Source organism: Pteropus medius, unplaced genomic scaffold (assembly GCF_902729225.1).
Source record: "Pteropus medius unplaced genomic scaffold, Ma_sr-lr_union100, whole genome shotgun sequence".
In the NCBI taxonomy this organism is placed as follows: domain Eukaryota; kingdom Metazoa; phylum Chordata; class Mammalia; order Chiroptera; family Pteropodidae; genus Pteropus; species Pteropus medius.
The window spans coordinates 3,638,586-3,662,298 of NW_024351073.1; the positions used below are offsets into that span (position 1 = coordinate 3,638,586).

The 23,713-nt window shown below is 33.2% G+C and overlaps 1 protein-coding gene across 1 annotated transcript in view; it reads right to left on the reverse strand.

The window, feature by feature from the left end:
- The window catches only part of WDR70 (WD repeat domain 70), a 225,016-nt gene that overhangs the window by 122,190 nt on the left and 79,113 nt on the right, over positions 1-23,713 (reverse strand). The window lies entirely within an intron of this gene.

Here is a 23,713-nt window from a genome sequence, read left to right on the forward strand (position 1 = left end):
AGAGTCAGAAAAGCCTTATAGTGATGTTCCTAAAACAGGTCTTTTCCCCAGAATTTTTATATAATCAATTTACAACCTCTCTTCACTCTATACACGTGTTAAAGTTTTATACAATAACAGTCTTGGGATGATTCTGATTCTCAACTGAATTAAATCTCAGGTTAACTATATATCAGATCTCTACAATAACAGAATCCTCAGTACACTTGCCAACTTCAAAAAATACTCCCTTTACCTCTCACTCTCGACCCCTGATTTAAACCAGCAAAACTAGACTAACCTTGTATGACAAGCACATACTGGTGATTATGAATCGACATCAAACAATCAGGTGCCCAAAGTGCTAGCAAGGACCTTAAGAGTTTGCATTTGTGAATTAGTAAGACTGATCTGTAAAGAATGTCAAATTATAAAGTTTATTTTAAGGTATTTTGAACATTATTTCTATTTATCTGCTATCTAAATACTTATTTGTACTGTGAAGAAAATGTATTGTAACCAAAGATAAAAACAATCAAGTTCATTGTATTTATCCCACTTTGGGAGTTAAGAAAAGAAAGATTTATCTCAAATTTTTGAAAACAAAAACAAAAAAGAGGTAGATTCAGAAACACTACTGTGCCTAATTAAAGCATGCAGTGATAATAAACTATTGTTTACAACTCGAGGAAAATAAAACTTTAATAATATATTACTACAAATATTTCATAATATAGAACTTAATCACATAATTTCATTAATATGAAGGATCAGTGATATTAAACTATTATTATTTCAACTTCAATGTATCATTTTAAAATTCAAAAGGTAGCAAAGGGTAGATTAGTGGTTGCCATGGGCTGAGGTAAGGGGAAAATGGGGAGTGACTGCCAATGGGTATGGGTGTTATTTTGAGGCAATGAAATTGTTCGAAAAATTAGATATGTGATTGCAGAATTCTGTGAATATATTAAAAACCACTGAATTGTACACTGTAAAAGGTTAAATTACATGGTATGTGAATTATAGCTCAATAAAGTTATTGTAAAAAGCAATTAATGCTAACCATTTTTATTATCTATGTGAATTTCTAAAAATAATTATTTAATCCAAGTAATCCACATGCAAATCTCTTATCTGTAAACTGCTTTGTCTTATTTTCTACAAAATTACCTCCCTGAATGTTTATTCTAATGCCCTAAATATCCAGAGCCTTCTAACAATTCTTCTAACAACTTATAACGCTTAAAACAACTCAGAACAACCTATATCCATAGGCTTCTAACAACTCTTCTCGCAAGTCTAAAATATAGAAATAACACTAAATATTGAAGATCGTGACATATTGACAGACCCATTTTTTAAAAAAAGGTTTAAACTCCAGTGGGCTACATAATATAGACACCTGTTTTCCTGGGAATTAACAGTTGTAAATACAGACAACATAAGTAATTTCACACATCAAGCTGACGTGTAATAAAATAAATCTACTCAGGGTTCTTCTTTCAACAAGGTAAGACTCTAACGATAAATGACTACAGCTCATCTTGTTAAGATCAAAAGGGAATGACTTCTGCAGCAAAATATGCCTACCAGCTAAGCTATTTCACCAGCTCAGTTACTAATGACACAAAAGCAGTCTTGCACAAAGAAGCAATAAGAAGAAAGAAGGGATTCTTAGAAGGTCTGATTTGTCCAGGTTATAAAACTCTTGGTAACTTTTATTTAGACTTCAGATTTTTATGTATCCAGATGAATATCTCTGAATTGTGTTGATAAGTAACAAAATAAACTTTTCCTTAACTTGTAAGCTCTCTGCAGATATTTCAAATCCACCAAAACTATAGCTATATTAACAGTTCTTCCTATCATTATCTTATAATATCAGAGTCAATTTACTACAACTGAAACATCGAGGAAGAGCAAGATCTATAAGATCATCTTCTATGTCATCATGTAAAATATCATATAAAGCAGTTCATTTTTATGGTGATGCTATTTCTAAAGGGCTATAAAATATTTTGTATTAAATTTTAACTACATGAGTTACTGCAAACATTCATGCATAAAAACCTGAGTTGCATTTAAGTTGCCTTTGAAATAAAACAAACACAATTAGAAAAATGTCAACATCAACAGAAAAATATCTTTTCCAAAACCATAATTCAGACATACTCCAATGAAAAAAAGGTAAAGAGTTATTAGTGAAAACTATAACTAATAGTAAAACAGATTACCACGTGTTTTTATGTCAGAAATTTTATTAGTACTATACTAACTGTAGCCTCACAATTTCATTATGAGAGGAAAGGGGAATTTTTTTCTATCTCCAGTCTAAAGCGCTAAGCTTCATTCAGTACTATCTAATACGCCCACATAATGGTCACTGAGGAAATTGGTCAAATGGTCAAAGCCAATGAGTAACTTGCAAGTTTCAAATCTAAGTTTTCTAAATTTTCTAGAATGTCATTTTAAAGAACAAAGAAAAATTTCCACTTGACTATACAAAATTTGAATATGCATTTGGTGTCATTTACTCATAAGCAGACTCCAGGACCATGAGTGTGTCTCGGGTGCCTAAACGAGGGCTACCTAGAGGGCTCGCCCTGTCCCATTCCTTTCAAATGCCTTTTTCCTTTCCACTGCTTCCTTCAGCCTCAATTCTCTAAATCCATGAGTTCTTTTTTCCTTTTTCATACTAACACATAAAACAATTTCATATATGTAAATGGCAAATGCACTTAGCAACCTCAGACGCTAAATTTATGTTAAACCAACAGAGAGAACTTTACTAGTTTATTACTAAAAAAGCAATATGTCATAAGATAAGCTATAACAAAAAGAATTCTACCCGCCAGAGGATTAAGCTTTGCCGATACAATGAGACCTACTTTATAAAAATAACCCCCATGATGATATGGCCTGTTGCCGAGACTCTCCGACAGAAGGTCCTGTCCTTGTTGGGGACAAAACAAAGTTTAGCACCGCGCCAAAAAAACAGCTGCCAACAACGAATTCTCCTTTTCGAAAATATTATTTTATTTGTTTTTTAAAATTAAGTTTATTGGGGCGACATTCATTAATAAAATTATACAGGTTTCAAGTGCACAATTCAATATGTCATATGTATATTGCATTGTGTGTTCACTGCCCAAAGTTAAATTTCCTTCCATCACCATATATTTGACCTCCTTTACCCTTATCTTTCTCTCCCCTCCCGCTTTTTCTCTGGTAGCCTCTAAACTGTTGTTTCTGAAGAACTGTCACTCCATTTCCCCACCAAGGCAGCCAACCTAATTTACTGTGACCATGTGTTTTGACCAGGTATCTCATACAAATATTTTATATAATTTTAATTAAACAGTTGTTTTAACACAGTGTATGCCACCTCTGTGATATTGATTAGTGAGGAAGCTTCTATTTCCAAAAGAATTCAAAAATACAAATTTATAAGTTGACCAATAATCTCTTGGTTTTCTATATTAGTTAACTCTATTTTTCTAGACATTTGAGAGAGGCCACAGGGAATATAAAAAATACAAAATGTCCCTGCCTGCATGGCACTTAAAGTAATATTTAAAGAGATAATATTAATAGAGTTGAAAATAACTAGAAAAAATTTAAGTGCATGGTACTATAGACTTCACTTCCTAATGGTCTTTCTCTTATAATACCTGTGAGGTGAGACATGGTGAATCTGTAGTAGTCAATCACAGACATCCTTCTTAGCAGACCTCCCCTGACAGTATGTGTAATAGACCACTTGTCTCATGCAATCCAAGGAAGCATGCAACTGATATAGTAATAGTGAATACATGAATAAGCCTGCCAGTCATAGGTACTATTGTACCACATGGCTGGCTCAGCCAAAGCCAATGCCTGACTAGATAAACTACTTTGACTTGTATTTTTTTCTCAAAACTGGCTTCTGTAAGCCTTGTTCATGTAATAAAATAAATGATGAGTCGCTGGTGGGATATCCTGGGAAGGCCTCATGACTTCAATTGTCACAAAGCTTCTAACATATAGGACTAGTCCTTGTTTTTTAAAATGAACTATTAAAGTATCTTAGACAGGTTCATTTATCATTTGATATGCAATAGCCCAGTTTGAATAAATTATTGTAGGAATCAGTAATAATTAAGAAATACAAATTCATGTTCAGTCAAGGGCATATATTTTATTAAGATCTGAAACACAAGCATTTTTCTCAGTCTGTTGAGATCTTGCTTCCAGGTATATCCTCTGTTTGGCTCAAATAAATTATTTAAAAATTTTTTTAAATATTTGAAATAGCACAAAAGAAGGAAAGGTGTTAGTCTAATGTAGCCAGATAGCAAATGGCTCCTATTTGGCTTACCAGACTTGACTTTAAACTAGGAGTTCTGGGGAGAGGAGGTACTGTAGCTTACAAACTGTACATCTTAACAGAGGAGCTGAACTAGTGATCCACCTGTCAGTAAAACTGTGTAACTTTATCTGGCACCACAGGGCAGAGATGTCTTTGGCTGGAGTAGAAAGAAAGTCATCAAAAGGCAGTGCTTAATCTATAAAGATTCTGAAAAATACCTGGCTCTAACCCCAAACCACCACAATGTTAGCATTTTACAATATTTACGTTTTACAAAATATAGTTTTGTATCTCTCCATCTTGAATTATATAAACTCATAATTCAAGCTACTTTGGGAACACTCAGTTATTAATGGCTTTTCTTGGTTTTAAATTCTCCCCATAACTAGTTTTGCTTTAATTAACTAATTAAAAAATCAAAAATTGTTTCTGCTATCAAAAAGAAAGTATAAAAAAATCTATAAAAGTTATCTTCTGAAAGTTATGAACATAAGTAATAAATACACCAAAGCAAAACAAAATATGTAACTAAAAGAGGTGAAATTTTTAATGTAAGAAAGATAAAATCAGTTTAATGCTATTAAAGAATGACAAGAGCCAATCCATAATCTCCCAAGGCTTTCAAAGAGCCTTTTATTTCTACTGATTAACACATTTCTGGCAATCAACAAACACCAAAATAAATCACTATTTTTATACAATTTTAGAGGAGTGTACTCTGGATTAACATTTGTTGTTGAGAGAGATTAAGGAGGAAGAGGAGGAGTGAAGGAAAAAGAGGAAGGGAGGAAAGGAGGAGGAAGAGGGGAAGGAAGTGGAAGAGAGAGGAAGAGTAGAGAAGGTGGAAGAATATATCAGAAGTGATAAGTGATGCCACATTAAACTAAGAGAAGAGTTCAATACATCTTGCTCTTTTAAACTTGACATTCCAAAGGACTTTCTTTGCATCTAAAAATGACTGAAATTCTTAAAGAATATTACTACTAATGGAACTTGAATAGCGAAGGCAGTTGACATATTTAGAATGAAACAGAGTGGTCACGCTAGTTCTTACAGGAATTGTAATATTCTTAAATATTATTAAGATTATTGAGAAATTAATATAATTACAAATATACATAATACACAATATATTTCAAAACAAATTCCAAGAGGAAATCTAAATTAGATGTTCACATAATGCAAATCTAAATAATTCGTTTTTTATTATATAGTCAACTACTGTGGGGTAGATTACCTGATGTATGGATTAGTCATAGAAAATATGTTTAATAAGATAGATAGAATTACCACAAACCAGAATAAAATTCACATTAGAAGATGCCTAACATTTGAAAACGTACGGTAACCAAAGACTCACCATAGACTCTACTAAACTTTGAAACTTCTCTCTTCCCACTAAGACTACAGTCCCATCCTGTGATGAAGTGTATTCCCAGAACCGAGCAATGATTTCAGATTCCTACACAAAAAAGCAGATGAGGAAAACAAGAAAAAAGGAAGGCTCTTGCAACTGAATTGCCCAACCTGTCCTCTTGTGAGAGAATTAAATGAGTTAATACAAAGTGTTTAGAAGAGTACATCTGGCACATAGCAAGCGTGTAACAATGGTTATTATCCTTGGACAAAAACAGTGTTTTATAAAAGTCCTTGTCTCCATAAACCATCTAGGAAGAATAAATAGCCCATATTTGGTAAACTCATGGTTGCCAGTGCTCTTCAAGTACCATCAGCATTAATTACAACAGCTACTTGGGTGGTCATTAACATCAGTGCTTTTGTTAAGCTTTTTTAAAAAATGAACTTTATAAATGTCAAGCACTAGTTTTGCTGTTTTGAACCACCAGCTAACTTCTTTTCATGCTGGCTGATTATACATTTCATTCCATAATAAAAGTACCACCAGATAGAGTCAATTCAAGTTAGCTGAGCTTTTCTTTTGGAAGTTACTCAGGTTGTATCTTAATCAATCAATCAATCAATCAATGATTTCATTTTTAACATGATTCCACTTCAAAAAGAAAATAAAAATATTAAATCCAGTGAAACCTCCTCGATAATATGCACTTCCTTAACACTATTAGATATAAAGTAACTGGCAGTTGGCTCTCATCCTCTACAACAGGCTCACCCCAGTCATTTCATCAATCTTATAATAACATGGCTGAGTTTTCCAGCACTCCACACTTTCCACAACTGAATATTTGTGGCTCCTTTTACAGTGTTTCGGCAAGGTTTTACTGTATGAGAAACTGACATATAACATTATTAAGTTTGAAATCTATACAAAGGAATTTACTATGACCCTGATATTTAGTTATTATCATCTGGAAATGAGCTCCACTGTTCCTGCTCTCTAAGACTGACCAGCCCACCCTTCCTATTTCCCTCTAATTGCTACTGTAATTTCTCATAGTCCCAGACATTGTTAAAAAGAGATAGTAATGTCTGACTTAAACTATAAGATGCATTAAAAGATCATTAAAAAGAGCTCGCTATTGAATAATGTGGAGGAGAATAAAGGGTACAGTATTTCACACAACATTGCTAATTTTACTTAAGATCAAAGACCCCTAAAGTGGGTAAAGGGGATCATATATATGGTAGCCGAAGGAAACTGGACTTTGGGTGGTAAACACACAATAGAATAAACAGATGTCAAATTATAATGTACACCTGAAAATTATATAATTGTACTAACCAATGTTACCACAATAAACTTAATTTTTAAAAAACCTAATAAATAAATAAATGTGAAAATATGTTAAAAATAAAAAAATAAAAATAAAAAAATTTTTTTAAATTAAAAAAAGATCAAGGACCCTTAAAAGAAAATGTCACTTGTGAATGAAGATCATATAATGTATGTTTATTACGATTCAAATATATAAAGAAAGATTTCAATTATAAGTGCTTAGAAGAACAACCGGATAATTTTTAATTTTTTTTCCAGAATAAGTAAACTAGTTTTCCAATAAAATTTTACATCCAAAACAGGTAAATTAAGGAAATCCCATAGGAGAGTCCATCCAGTCCTCCTGATCTGCCATATATTATATAAACTGGATGGTAGTAACTACCACAGAATTGGTCAAATCATATGATTCAAAGAATAAGCGCATAAAAATAAACTCTTTGGAAAGTGAGACTTTTTTTTCCAAATAGTTTTTTGCATCTAAATGTGGACGCTGATAGTAAATATACCTTTTTTAAAAAGGGGGAAAAATCCAAAATATTAAACAAGTCACATGTATAAAAATATTCAACACTTTATTCACAATAAAAATAGATAAAACTGAATATTATGCTACAACTAAAAACTATGGTAATAAAAAGTGTATCACATCAGGGAAAAGATTTTGGTATAAGGTTATACTGCTTTGGAATAAGGTTAAGAAAAAAATATTTTGCGGAAACTATAATTGTAGCTATGTTCAAGAGCTAAGGTATTTTCTCTCCTCAAAATATTAGTAGTTATGTCACAGCAATGGGTGAGAGTTTGCTTCTCTTAACTGCCTATATTTTCTGCAACGTTGTTATACCATCTTATAATTATAAAACATTTATTAAAAAAAAAAACATTAAGCAACAAGGAAATACAAAGGGCACTAGAAAAAATGGCATGAACTTATAACTTCGTACCCTCGAGAAATTTGTCAACCTAACAATTTTGTGTGATGAAGTGGGGATACAATAAGTTTAATGCTTATAGTTAACTATGAATAATTAACTATTAATATAAGTGTTTATTTTATGAAAAAAGATTAACATACCATGACATTATACTAATTATTCTGCGAACCAGGTTGGGCTTTTCCTGTCAAGTCCTAGGAATTTTTCCAGTGCATCTACTGCCTGCAATTCTAGCAGTTGCCAATACGTGGTGTCTGCTAATGGGAGCTAAGGCCCAGATAAAGAGGGAGTAAAGCATACAATACAATTCTGTAAATAAAAGGATATTTTATCAATAATCATCATAATAAAATACACCTAACTATTCACTATAAGATATGCTTGGCTATATAAGAAATATAATTTAAAGAAATACAAACAAATAATTCTTTAACATTTATTTAACCTTTATTTTTTCCAGTAAATTCTTATAAAATCTGTAACCAATATCCTATAAGTTAACAGCCTAGAATTTCTTCTGTTCATTCTTTCTGGTTATTCTTGTCTTTCTCTGACCATTTGAAGACTTCTGTGCTTCAGCGCTTGGTATGAAATCTTACTGGTGCCTGAAACTATTCCCCTTTAACTGTATTCCTAGAAGATTCTATTCATCCTTCAACCCCAAACTCCAATATTATTTCCTTTGTGAAGCCTCCCCTGATCACCCAAGCACCATATTTCTCCAAATCTGTCACAGATCTTGAGGCAGGTGGACCTAGGTATAGTACTTATTTAGCCTTCTATAACACAGTGTACCAGGACATATGCATGTATTTTATGAGCCAGCAATGCTGGCCTAGGACCAGGATTAAATCAGTCTATAAAGTTAACCAGTTCTTCACAGGCCAAGATCTGGCAGGGTCAGGCTCACAATTTTCCATAATAACTCTTAAACAGACACATGACTTAGTAGCTGCCTTTGGTGGGGTTGGCCAAATAGAAACAATCTGAGTGTATAAATAAAGGGAGTGTATTGCATTAACCCAGTGGCAAAGTTAGCATTCTTACAGCATATGAAAAGTTTGCGACAAATTAATTAACGAAATGAATCAACTGTCTGCTGTGGAAGGCTGTTGTTAAAGCAATATGTCCATAATCCCTCTAAGAGAGATATAAAGCTTTCAACAACACTAACAACAATAACAGCAAATAACTCATGGAGTGCTACTCTGAGACACACACTATCCTAAGCACTTTAGGTATATAAATTTACTAAATACTCATGCAACCCCATTTTATAGAAGACAAAACATGGGCAAGGAGACACTTGCCAAAGGGCACACAGCTAATAAATGGCAGAGCCTGGATTCAAACCCAATAGTCTCAGTTCAGAATCCATGCTGAGAACTACTACATTTTACTGCCTTATAAATGAAATATGGAATTGTTTTCAAAATCTGGACTTGCGACCATGTTCTATAATCAAAAAAAAAGGGGGGAGTGACTTTTACATAATAGGAAATACATTATATTAAGACAGCACATGCACACATCTACTCACTCCTCACCTGCCTCCCTTCACACACAAGTGAAACAAAAAATTCAGGAAACAGAACTATCTGTGACACAGTCTAACAATTGCTACTGTATTTTATTTTGCAAAAAATTCTGGTCATGACCCAACAAGGGTCTGAAAATACAGTTTGGAAAACACTGCACTACCCCAGGATCAGCTTTACTATGCAACCATCTATTTTGAAGGAAGGTATTATAAACAGGATACAGATGGTTGTAGGCTTAAGATAACTAAAGTTAGAGAAGGAATGTGGTATGATGGAGCCGGACCTGAGTTCCGACCCTTACTCCACTCCTAAAGAGATGTGTGACCCAGCAACTTACTTCCTTCTTTGAGCTATAAAGCTCCTGGCCTATAACACATATAAAGAAAGGGCTATTTTCTTCTCCCCATATCAACTCTTGGAGTTTATCTGTCAGTTTAAAGTAGCTTTCATAAAAGCAGAGGCTGGGTAACTTTGAAATGGGAAAGGATCCAGAAATTGATACTATGACTTACTGAAGCCTAAAGCTGAGTAGCATCCTGGAGAGTAAGGACCATGTTGTATTCATCTCTGTGCAATCAGCTCAAAGCATGGTGCCTGATGCAGGGCCTGATCCACTATAATATATGTAGAATGTTTGATGAGCTTGACCGAAGAAATCCTCAAAATGCAAATCTGTATCATCTGTTTCTTTTCTGTACAACTCCTTTTTGCCTTTTCTTCCTGCATGCCCACAGTAAATAGTTCTCTTTGTAACCAATTTACACTATCCACTGCTTTCATTCTTCCTTCCTAATCAGTCTGCTTAGCATTGGCTTACTTCTTGGTAGTTTTAGAATTGTTCTTTACATAGATAATCGATATTTCTAGCACGTCCAGAATTAAATTAATGTAGTCTAAGACTTTCATTTTACAGATAAGGACATTGGTCCAGGAAAGGAAAATATGTTGCCTAAGATCGAACAGATGATAGATGTTAAACTGATTTGTGGTGCAAGCTTTGCACTACGGTAACACCAAATTTAGCCTTGTATATTTTAAATACATTTGGTTAAAAGGTGGATAAATAAATAAATAAATAAATGGAAGTAAACTTGTATTGAGCACCAACTATGTGCCAATTACTGTGCTTCTTGTATCTTATCACATTTAAAGCTTACAACAAACCTACAAAGTTGTACAATATTTATCTCTGGGAGACATGAAAAAACATAGAGCTTTGAAGATACTGTAGCAATTTCTCTGCTAATGCTTATGTACTAAACTTGCTAGAGTGTACTAACTGGAGAAGACCCACGTGAGTTGCTAAAAATGTTGTTTCATATTTTAAAGTAATCTAGTAAAAACAAAATTTTTAATTGCATGCCACCAGTAGAACTAATCTATTACACTATAACAAAGAAATGCTTCAAAGGCTGGTAATAGATAGCAATTTAACAAAATGTATCAATAACCATTGAAATGTTCATGCACCTCAGGAGCTTCTGTTTACATGTGTCATATCTATAGATGTTTACCATGATAGGTCTTAAAATAAAATTTTTAAATATTTATTAACTGAATATTAATAAACTCATTACATGTTAGCATGTTTTTATGAAAAAAATAAATGAAAAGTCTCATAAAAATATGACAATATTTTCCAAAGCAAACAAACAAAATAATAAGAAATGTGGTTTATATTTTTGCACATCACTTTAAAGTGTGATAGTACTTGACACTTCTATATTTGATCTGTTACAATATGTTGTTCTTGTTAAATCACACAAAGGGAATCCTGCACACAAGTCTTGGGAAAGAAGTATTTTAACAGCCTTTTCAGCTTGTTATGGATATTCCTGATACTACAATAAAACTCAACAAGTGGCAGTTTCTTAAAAGTTAGTTGCAATGTGGAATCTGAAATCATGTCAATACTTTTCCTACTCTCCCATTAAAATCTACAGGTCTATCTTATACTTTGAATGGATCATTTAGTTATGCATGATTTTGTAATATCATGTGCTGATCATCTGAAAAATATTGGTCACAGGATTATGCAAAACCTCAAAATGTTGATACCTTTCATTATACAATTGCGAAAAAAACATACTCGTTAATACGATAACCAATCACATTTAAAAACACCTTTAAGTACTGAGAAGCTGTCAAGCTTGAAGAAGCTTTTACAAATTTCCAAAGTTCTAAATTTTACTTGAAAGCTCAGATTTTATAATTGAACAGAAATACTCTCAAGTTGTTTTCCTTAAATTGACAAGTGACTTCATTTTTTAAATAAAATGTCTGCCAAATATCCAGTCCAAACAACCATAATTTGTCTATTGATAGTTCTCTCAAATAAAATGATATTCTTTGAAATAAAGCAGCTCAAAAGTGCTTTTCCTCCAGATAAGCGTCACACTTTGGTATGCAGCAGACATGCTTTATTCATCCTTCCCATATTGTCATAAAGAATAGTAAAAAGTTGTACTCAAGTGTTGAGATTTAATAAAACTAATAATTTTTACAACTTCATCAAGGATATTATTAAGTAAAACTGGCTTTTAAAAAAAATATGTGTGTGTGGCAGTAAATGCAATGATTATAAATACAGTTTGTTGCCACTGTCTTGATTAAGGCCAAGATACCAGGAGTTTTACTCACCATTGCTTTGGTGTCATCAGCACGAATGTCAACACAGTGAGAAAGCCAAATGATGCCTTAATATTATTATGAAAATAGTTTTGACCTTGTGGACCAGCTGAAAGGATCTCAGCGACCTCCAGTGGTCCCTGGATAATACTCTGAAGTTGCTGTTGCAAAGCATTGTTTCATTCAGCATTATCTCCTATATGGTATCTTCAAAGAATTTGCTACATATATTTTGTTATCCAAAAGCCAACACACAGTGCATAGTAAATATATTCTAATTGATGATGTTAGTTTCCTAAAGCTAAGAGAAATTATGTGAAAAGGGCTCCAAAACATTTTCTTAACTGTGGATTCAAGTGCTTGCTTGCTCCGCCACTGGCTATCTCTGTGACCTTGGGTAAAAATCACCTCTCTCAGCATCAATTTTCCTATCAGTAACACTAGATAAGAGCCAGACTAGCTCAGTGATTCTCACCTCAGAGATGCATAGCATATGGATGGAGATTAGATTAACTACAAATGATGAACATTGTTACTGATGTGAATATGATTCATATGTGAAACTTCTACAGGCAGAAAAAAGAACCACTGACCAACCTAACAGTATGAAAGCCATTCATTATAAAATTCTTAGGATATGGTTACTGCCCCACCTTTGCCCATCCAATTTATTCTCCATAGCGATGATAGAGTAATTTTTTTAAATATACATCTGATTGTGTCACTCTCTTGCTTAAAATCCTTTAATCTCTTGTAGCTGTCCTTGAAATAAAATCCCTGCATGATCTGGCCCCTATCTACTTCAGCAAATTCATCTCATGCTGCTCTCCATCTTGCTCTCTCAGTTATAACAGGCATTCTAATGTGATGTTTCCTCTGCCTGGGAGGTCATTCCCCTGTCTCTGCCTACCAAAAACCATTCACCTTTCACATCTCAGCTTAAAATGATATCCTCAGAGAAGCTTTTACTGACTCTCCAGTCTATTTTAGGTCTTCCTCGTATATTGCTCCTTCATAGCACTTTACACACTTATATTTCCTTAATTATTCATAACTATTTTCAAATGTCTGTCTCCCCACTACATTATAAATTCTACAAGAACTGCTTAATTTATCCATAGTCCCTAGCTGAGGCTGGGCACATAGCAAGCTCTTAATAAACATTTGCTACTTGACAGAGACAAATGGTTTTACAAGACAGAATGGGATTAAGAATGTTAAAAGTTGTGTATTTGCAAAGGATACATCTTTTCTGTGAAAAAATTAATTATGTGATGGGTTATAAAATAAATTACAATCTTCAGCCTATTGGAGTCATCAAAGTAAAACTGCCCAGGTAAGATATAGAATGTTAATTATAAAATAGTTATTCAGTATAAACCAGAGGCTGTCTTACCTCTTTAGTTATTCTATGTAGAGATAAAGCTATGTAACCAAATTTTTGTTGGAACAAATGTCATTGCTGAGCCTCATCAGTTCCATGAAGACATGGCATTTGACTGATATTGCAAGACTTAAGTCACCATATGAAGTGTTATTAAACAAATCTATGTTAGCTATATTTGTTGACAGGTAAGTACAGTTGTCCAAAAATATCATGTTTTATTTTAATTAACAGAACCCAGCCCATTAAGGAAACATGTATCAAAGGGAAGCCTGTAATTAATAATTTATGAGATCTTTCTATTTTATAGTCTATTTGATTTTATTACTATTATAACAACAGAAAAGTGTTATCAAGGGAAGAGTAACTATTTTCACTTGGAGCACATTTTTAAAAGCAGTAAAAAAAAGCTAACGTTTTCATCAAGACAAATTTTAGAAGTATTATCACAGGAAAGGATAGTTTATAAGACAGAAATAGTTTTGCAAAGTCATGTAAACTTACAAGATTTAAAAAGAGGCAGTGGAAAAGGGCACCTTATTATTCACACTTCCTTGCAAAGTGCCGGTTAACTTGCCACCCTAACTTCATCAACTCTGTCAATATAAAACTAAAAAGATGAGGTAACAATTTTTTTCTAAGTTGAGAATGGATTCAACAGATTAAAAAAAAAGAAAGGATTCAGAAACAGTATACATATCAATCTGCCATGTAGTCACAAAAACTTAGAAAAGAATGGATATTTTAAAAAAGAAAAATCACTTGTAGCCAAGTCTTTCAGAAAAAAAAAAAGAGTCAAAACAAAGAAACATTTTTATTTTAATTAGAAGTTTCGAGAATTGCAAAATTCACAATATGGAAATACCTTTTATTCCCATTTCTGCAACTAAGTTCAATTCATCGATTTTCACAGGAACACTATTCTTCATATTCGACTACTCCATAAATGGCCAACAGGGCCACCGCACACACAAGAGGTGTATTAGTCACACATACAGATTCACTTAGTCACACATGGAGTGAACTGGTGTACTGATGACCTAGAAATACCCAGAAGAAATTCAAACTACCCTCTATCAAATCCTCAGTTAATTAAGGATGCCAGTTAACAAGTACACCCTTCAACATTTGGAGACATCCACACTCTTCTTTAATAAATAAATATATTTAATAAAAAAATATTTTAAATAATTGAATATTTTAAAAAATATTTTAAAAAACTGAATTGCTATAATACTTAGAAGCATACTGATGATATTAACAATGTATGGATTTCAAGACAAAAACAATACTAAATAGCACCCTTGAAAGTTTATAATCCAGACATAGGAATTACTATTCTATGCTGATGTTTCTATAGACAAAAAAAATCACTGCTTATATAAAACATGTGTAAAGTAAAACATAACAAACTTGAACTTTACCAAACTTCCCTCCAATGTTTTTGAAGGTGTGAACATCTTACACTTGTTATATTTGGCAATATAGTACACATAAACAATATCTTGTATAAAAATTACATAAATCTTGCATCAAAGTTCATGTGACATTAAACTCACACAATTCATAGAGCTATGAGGTGAAATTTTATACTATAAACTTATGGTAAAAAATATATCTAAGTTGAAAGTACTAGAAAAAATATAAATAAAACAAAAGCTATTCAAGCATAATAAGAATTTACAAATTAAAATGTATAAAAAATTAAAATGCTTAATTATAAATAACTCTTCCCTATGCAGGAAATTCAACTCCCCTAATATGATTTTATTCATTTATTTTTAGTTACAGAATAAATGACAGTAATATTTCTGCAACCATTTCATTAATAATACTGAAAAGTCATGCTATAATTTTTCAAGACATTATTTATTAGATGTATTAGGAGGCCAAACTATGTCAACAGTAAATACAGTAAATATACAATTTATCTCTCAAGTCAAGTATGAAAATCTTCCTCTTGTGTCTGTCATGCTTTGACTATTTTAGACCAGCTCCAATTATTTTAAATCACCACAAAACCAAAATATAATAAGTCTCTACACTTATTTGATGTGCTGTTTTTGATGTGCTGTTTCCAAATCACTTCAAAATAACTAATAAACCCCTATTTTGTCCTCTCACCACACTTAAGGGAAAACTAGCTCTAGAATTCAAAACAATGAATGGTTCTCAATAACTGTTAATTTCATTTTCCAATTAATATAATACATTTGCAGGATATTGAGTTTCATAGGACTATGTTTCATGACAGAAACTGAGAACACTGACATTTTTCCATTTAAAACAGAAGAGTTGACCAATGAAATACAAAAAAAATTCAAACTCAGTCTTCAATGTAATAAGTTAACCCATGTAAAAATTAAATATATAAAAAATTAAATATGTAAAAATTCTTTATATATTTAATCAAACATAATTCAGACATAAAAACTAACAAAAATTCTTTATATATTTAATCAAACATTATAACTCAGACTAACTTTAGGATTCTAATGGTTAAATTCAAGGCAGAAACTTAAAATTATGATGATCGCACATTAACCTGTATGGTGGTATTTAGAGGGCAACCATAACCATAAATCCTAATTACGAACTCTAAACCTGAACTTCTAAATAATTTGTCCTGGTAGCTCTGCAATGGGTTATTATTATTATTTTTTTAATCTTACAGACTTTTTACCTGCCGTGTTTCTCAGCATAATAAAAATAAAATAAGGTAAAAGCAAACTAATTTGAGAGGAAGAAACTCAGATGAATCAAATTAATTTATGATAAAATTAAAAGATCTACATTTTTCCTCCATTCAAGACTACAGAAAAACAGTTTGTCAATAGAAGTTAAGTGAAACTAACATCAAAATGTGCCTGTCTCAATTACAGCAGTAATCTGAGATTAGAATCTCATTGCTCTTACAACTCAAGAAGGAAAAAGCTTTAAAAAGTGTCTGAGTAAATTTTGCCTTTAATTATAAGCATATTTTACCATAACCAACAAGCTTGCATAGAAATATTTCCAGGATTTAAGATCTATACTGCTATATCCTAATTAACTTTTCAACAAAGTTATCTGTTTCATGAGAGATTTCTATTGAGACAAATGCTTTTGAAATGGACAGAAATATTTTTAATTATCCACACAACAAAAATAAAATCAAAGCAATTAATTTTCTTAATGCTAGTAGCCAGCAGAACAGTTTAAAAAGCATCTTTTATGGCTTTAAAATTAAAAATAATGAGAGGATATTAAAGATTAAAATTGGATAAGAGAATCAAAGAATTAAACTAGATAAAAGTGGTACCAGATATTGCAGAAGCATGATTTAAACAGTGGATTTTCTGTTTCTATGAGGCATCACCAAAAAAGAACCATTAGAAATAAAAAGACCACCTTACTTATTTGGCAGCATGGACAGTACAAAACTCTGCCCACAACCAGAAAGTAAGCAAGAAGAAGTCTCCTAGCAGCCAAAGATGGTGAAAATTAATATGCTAAAAATAATTCATACACTATACTGCTTACTCCTTCTTGTGCATCAATTCTAAAAAGCTTAGACCACCGTACCCAGCCCCAGTCCATGGTTTATTAGAAGCACAAAACTGAGAGGAGAAACTGAGATACTTGTATAAATTGTCATATCAACAGTAGCAAAAAGCAACAATTAACAGAAAAGGAAAAAAAAAGTCAAGAACCCAAAAAGCTGTACATATGTCTATATCTGCCAAGACTTTCTGAAGCATACTATACCGCAATATAATTTATAAATTATATTAAATTATATTCAAAACACTTATGATTAATACAGGAAAAGAATGTAAATTTTTAGTTTCCCCAAAAATACTTAAAATAGGAAAACAAACTTACACAAAAGTTTACTTTTAGAGGATCCATTTATACGAATCATCACTCCTTATTGATTATAAAAATCAAGCAAAATGTGCCCAGAAGCCTTCCACAAAAGCCTATGAAATTCAACATGACCCACACATGCCCCACACATGTTCCCAAATTGGAGATGCTATTCAAAATGTGTGAGAAACTCTAAGAAAAACTATAGACTGAAAACTATATGCAGCCTTTAATCCAATTCAAATGAATCCAAGGCTAGCCTTATACATGAATGCTAACTATGCAGAAGGCTTTACACACTTTAATCCAGATTACAATCTTATAAATCAAGTATTATCCCATTTTATAGGAATCTGAGACTCAGTGGTAAATTACTAGCTCAAAGCCATGATGAGTGGTAGAGTACCCAAATTCCTCTAGGTCTGTAAACTGCACACTCTATTATGCCATGACAAAGTTTGCCAAAAATTTAATTACATACTTCATCTTTACAAGATGCAAACAATAAAAAATATTTCTAATTTACTGAATCCTGCTATCAAAAGCATTTATTAGCGGCAATCTTTATTTCCCAACAGGTAGGTATTCCTGGGGACACTACACCCAGAGCATAACAAGTATTATTGGCTATGTGGATAGGGAGTTGTATCAATACCCCTGGAAAAGGCAGGTTTCTTTTGTTAATATATTCCTCAGGATCTTTGAAGTACTTGGTCTTTGGCACAGAAACTCTCCAAGCGGAAGACTAAGGAACCCTTTCTTCATGGACATACTGTAAGTACCAGCATTCCTAGAAACACATTTAGGAAATCCTGCTATGTACAATCTACACAGATAATCCCTGACCGTAAAATTCTCACAATCTAAATCAAGACTAGTACGTGCAAACTTAAAATACACTGAAAAAATATCCCGGAAAAAACTCAATTAAGTGGAATACGACAACTGTAACCTTCATGACCCTTTTACTCCATCTTACACTCTCACCTTCCAGAGAAAAGAGAGGTGGAAGGAGAAAGGACACCCAAACAAGCCAATATTAAGATTTCCCAACTTATTATTTTGAAAAGCTTCAACTCTCCAAAAAAGTTAAAAGAGTAGAATAATAAACACCTATATTCTCTTTCCAATGAACACTATATTGTCATAGCTATGTTCTTGATCTTTTTCTCCATGTACATGTATACACATATACACTTCATTTTCCTATATCATTTAAATGTAAGTTGCAAATCTTGTTATACTTCACACCTAAACTCATCAGCTGGTATCTTGTAAGAACAAAGATATTCTTCTATATAACCATGATTCTTCATAACATGATTAAATAATATCCTCTGTATCAGTTAACAACTGATGTGTAACAAAACATTCCCAAAATTTAATAACTTAAAACAACAGGCATATATTATTGTTTATGAGTTTAGTAGTCAGCTAGGTGGTTCTGCCCTAGCTGAGTTAACTCATGCGTCTGGGTCAGTTCTGCTGATCTAGGCTGGGGTCTCTCACAAGTTTAGGAAGTAGCTAAATATAAGCTAGTCTAGAATGGCCTCGATGGAAAAACTGAACCCTCCTCATCAGGTCTTTCACTCTTCAGCAAGGCAGCCAGAGCTTGCTCAGACAGTGATGCCATTATTGCAAGAGAGTGGAGGCACACAAGAACTTGTAAGAAGCCTGTGCTCAGAAATGGCACACTACCATTTTTGCCACCTTCTGCTGGGGTGGGGAAATGGATTCTGGCTCTTAATGGGAGTCGCTGCAAAGTCACATTGCAAAGTGCATGGATATGAGTAAAGATGAATTGTGGCCATTTTTGCAGTCTGTCATATCTCTATTGCTTTTTTTTTTTTTTTGGTTATTCCTTTCTTCTCTTCTTTCCTTTCTTCCTCTTTAGAGGAAATAAGATCAAAGTTCACAAATTATATGGTACATATAATGCATACTATGACTTCTTTAATTTAGAACCAGCCCCTACCCTTATTTCTTTCATGATATTAACATCATGACATTCAGTTCCTCAAAAGAAAATAAATTGACTAGATTGTAATGTTTACAATTATTCACTTCATAGTGTATAAAACAAAAACCTAAATATGAAATTGCCTTTTACTTATAAGTAAAATCATCTAATTATGGTTCACTATGTATTTTGCATGTTCTAGATGGTGACATCTTTAAGGGCCCAAATTAAGATTTTCTTATATTCTTCTATAAATCCATCTCCTCTCTGATCACATCCTTACTTATTCACAAAAGGCATTTATACTGATACACACATTTCAAACTCCTGTGTAAAGTTTTCTCTGATTCTCCTAAGCAAGTGGTGTTAGTAACTCTTCCTCTATGCTCCCTTTACCATTGTTAATGAATGTTTTTAATATTGCACGTGCAGCCTGACTTTCCCCAGAACATTTCAGCCTGGTATAAAAACTGGTCTCACCTTGATTTCTTTTTTTTTAAAGTCTCTGTTTCTTAATTCTATCAGCTATTGTAGGATTCTAGACCTCAAAGACTCATTCAATACTCGACAAGTCATTTTTCACAAGTGTTACAAATGGGTCTTGTTGCTATGTTGTGACATCCACCTGTTCCTCCTCTTTTACTCCAGTCTAGATCTACTTTCTCTGTGCCCACCTTTTTTTTTTTTTAAATCATGAGCCCTACCATTACCTACCTATATGTCCGTACTTCTTCTCACCTGACTATCAACAGACACATTATTTTGTGAAGTTCTGTCGTCTCCTCAGTTTGTTAGTCTTATCTAATCCTGCCTATTTTTCTGTAGTAACTCACTGTGAAATACTTGTCTGTGCATTTCATTATTTTCTTGTATTTTCTTCATTGTTAACTGCATATAGAAGCAGAACTCACTGCAACAGATCTGAACAAATTCTTCTGTGATACAAATTCTGGAGTAAGCAATGAAAATCCTCAAGGTACATAACAGAAGCATCTGATTCGCTCACCGGTACCTATGGACAGAGCTCTGTGCTGAGCTGGAACTTGCTTAGTACAAATTCTAAACTAAGGACGCAGATTACACTAGTATCATTTGTATGCTCGCTCTGTATACTACTATGATTCAAATTATAAAGTGGCTCCATATCAGGCCACATAAGTTCACAAGTAGAACTGACTTCCTCTGGATAAATAAGTATTTTTATTTTCATGACTATCTGGTTTTCATTTACTTCTAAGCAGAATATAGTAATCTCTGCTCTATTATCTACGGTTCACTCTGGTAAACTTCGGAAAACCAAACAGACTGCATTACTACCCTCTTCCTTTTTTTCATTTCATTCCTATACTGGCCTAATCCCAGGTTTGTGTTACAAAGGGAAACCCATAAACTGCAAATTGGTACAGCCACTATGGAAAACAGTATGGAAGTTCCGCAAAAAACTAAGAATTGATCTACCATGTGATCCAGCAATCTCTTTACTGGGTATTTACCCCAAAGACTTGAAAATCCATATTCAAAGATATTTGCGCACTGATGTTCATAGCAGCATTATTCACAGTGGCCTGGACATGGAAGCAACCAAAGTGTCCTATGATAGATGAGGGTGAAGTGGGTAAAGGGGATCAAATATATGGCAGCTTAAGGAAACTGGACTTTGTGTGGTAATCACACAATAGAATATATAGATGTCAAATTATAATGTACACCTGAAAATTATATAATTGTATTAACCAATGTCACCCCAATAAACTTAATTAAAAAAACAAAACAAAAGGAAACTCATAAAATCCAAAAGTTAAGGCACTAGCATCTCCAATTCACACTCAGATAAAACGGCCATAATTTAACTCACACACATGAGGCCAGAACAAGAGAGGGAGTGCCACCTTGGACTCCCATGGAGTACTTCCTCGCGAAGCCGGCTGACTCTCCACTCCTACTGCAGCTGAGCTTACTCATCACATGTGCTGCTGACATGAACGGTTGGCATGGGCTTGCCAGCACTCTCCCTCTACCCCTATGCTGCAGACAGCCACACAGCCGTCTAGTCTTTCTCCATCCTTTTTACTTTATTCTAAACACTTATTACTACGTAAAACTACATTGATTTATTAGTGCATCTGTAACTTGTCTGTCTCCCAGCACTCACCTCCACTGGCGTGTAAGCCCCATGAAGGCAGAGACTTAGATCACACGGTTTACCTCGCACACAGTGAAAATACTATCTTTGTTCATTGAACTAGGTATCTGGACTGATTTCCCAAAGCTTAGCACATTTTTAATTATTATTCTCTGTCAAAAGCCAAGAAAAAGTCAATCAGAACTTATTAGTGGCAGATTTCCCCAAAAAGCAGTAAAGAATATATATAATGGGGGTCTATGGTTAAAGCCTATTGATCCTGACACAGAACTGGATGAAGAAGTCCAAATTTGTACAGTGTAAAAAGAAATTGGAGTATATTTTCTCTTTCATTTTTCTTTCTTTTTTTCTTTTTTTTTTTACAGTAGGAAAAAAAAAGCTTTACTACACAGGAAAGTACACATGTGGAAGTGGGCCTGAGCAAGAGAAGCATGGCTCAAAAGGGCTGGAGCATATTTTCAGAGGTACAACAGAGTAGTAAGTCAGTGATTTGAGTGGGAAACTAAAGAATTGTTCTTTCAAGAAATGAGATAAACTATATCGTATACCCAGTAAAATGATGTCATACTTTAGAACTTTACTCAAACTGTTGTTCAGAGGGTTAACAAAGTTAACTAAGTTTCTTTGTACCCTATTCAAAACCATTTAAATGTTTACTGTGGATCATTGGTCTGGGAATATAACATTCAAAGTTTCTCAAATTTATTTGACTATGTAATGACTTTCTTCAAACTACTAATTTACATATCCCAGAAATCGATTTGGGAAGAGCTTCCATAGAGCTCATAAAAGTTTTTGTTAGCAGCTGTGAGAGCCCACCATTCAGCTTCATCCTTAAACATTTCTGAGAACAGGAAACTTTTTTTTTCCAATTGGTTTATTCAGCTTAAGATTTCAACCAGAATAGCCTGGATCCTCTGTGTTTTAATAGGGTTTTTGTTCTCTTCCAACATTAATATCAATTTATTTATTTTGGTATTTTACTACACTATATAAAGTTTCTAAATCTATCCTACGTAAAGTCTCTAAATAGTTGTGGGCATTCCTGTCTTGTTTCATATTTAAATGCAAGTAGTTGCAGTACTCCAACATAGAATACAATATTTACTTTAAATTTTGGTAAATAGTTTTTATCAGGTTTCAGGAATCTCTTTCTATTTCTATTTTACTTACAACTTGTACTGAGAAAGATTTCTTAACTTTATCTAATGTCAATTTTATCATATAATAAAATCATATGATTTTTCACCTCTCATTTGTTAATAATGAATTATACTGAAAATTTCTTGATAGTAAAATTTCCTAATTGCAAAATATCCTTGTATTCCTAAACTAAACCTTACTTGCTCATGGGATACTATTAATTTAGATTAGATGTTAAATTTGATTTTCCAGCGCTAAAGTTAGGAATATCACTTTAAACATATATGATTTAAGTATTTGGAAAGATGATAACACAAAGATTAAAAGAAATTAAAACTACATACAGCAGGTCCTCAAATAACGTCATTTTGTTCAGTGTTACTTTGTTATAACATTAATGAGGAGGAAAAAATCAATTTCCTGCCAAGGCCAATGTCTGTGTGGAGTTTGCACGTTCTCCCCATGTGGGTCGGTTTTCTCTGTGTGCTCTGGTTTCTCCCACATCGCAAAGATGTGCATGTGAGATGAACTGGCACGTCTAATTGTCCCAGTATGGCTGAGTGAGGGCGGGTGTGTGTGCACTGCGATGGAAGCGCGTCCTGTCTAGGGTGGGATGCTGCCTTGTGCCCTGTGCTGTGAGGATTGGCTCCGGCCACCCATGACCCTGAACTGGAATAAGCAGGTTGGAAAAGAATTATCTTAATTGTTTTTATTAATCTTTCTTAAATGTAGGTATAGCTCACATGTATTTCAATGTTTAATATTAGAAATGTTTTGGTTCTTTATTTAGAAATGTGATGATGTTTTGTGACCAGAAATACGCAGTAGGAACTGAATTCTTATTTACATCAATCAGCCTGTAGTAAAATTGGTTTCATTATACACCATTTTGTTTAAAGTCCTACTTTCCGAGAACCTATCAAAGACATTAAGTGAGTACTTATCACAGTTCTATTTACCAGAAATTTTCATCAAACATATTATCCTTTTTCACTCATATTCCATATAGATTACCAAATTTTAGTTCCTTTTAGATCAAATTAATTCCTAAATTGTGCTATGGAAGTAAACTTATGTCTTTTGTCTTTTATTTTAAAAATTA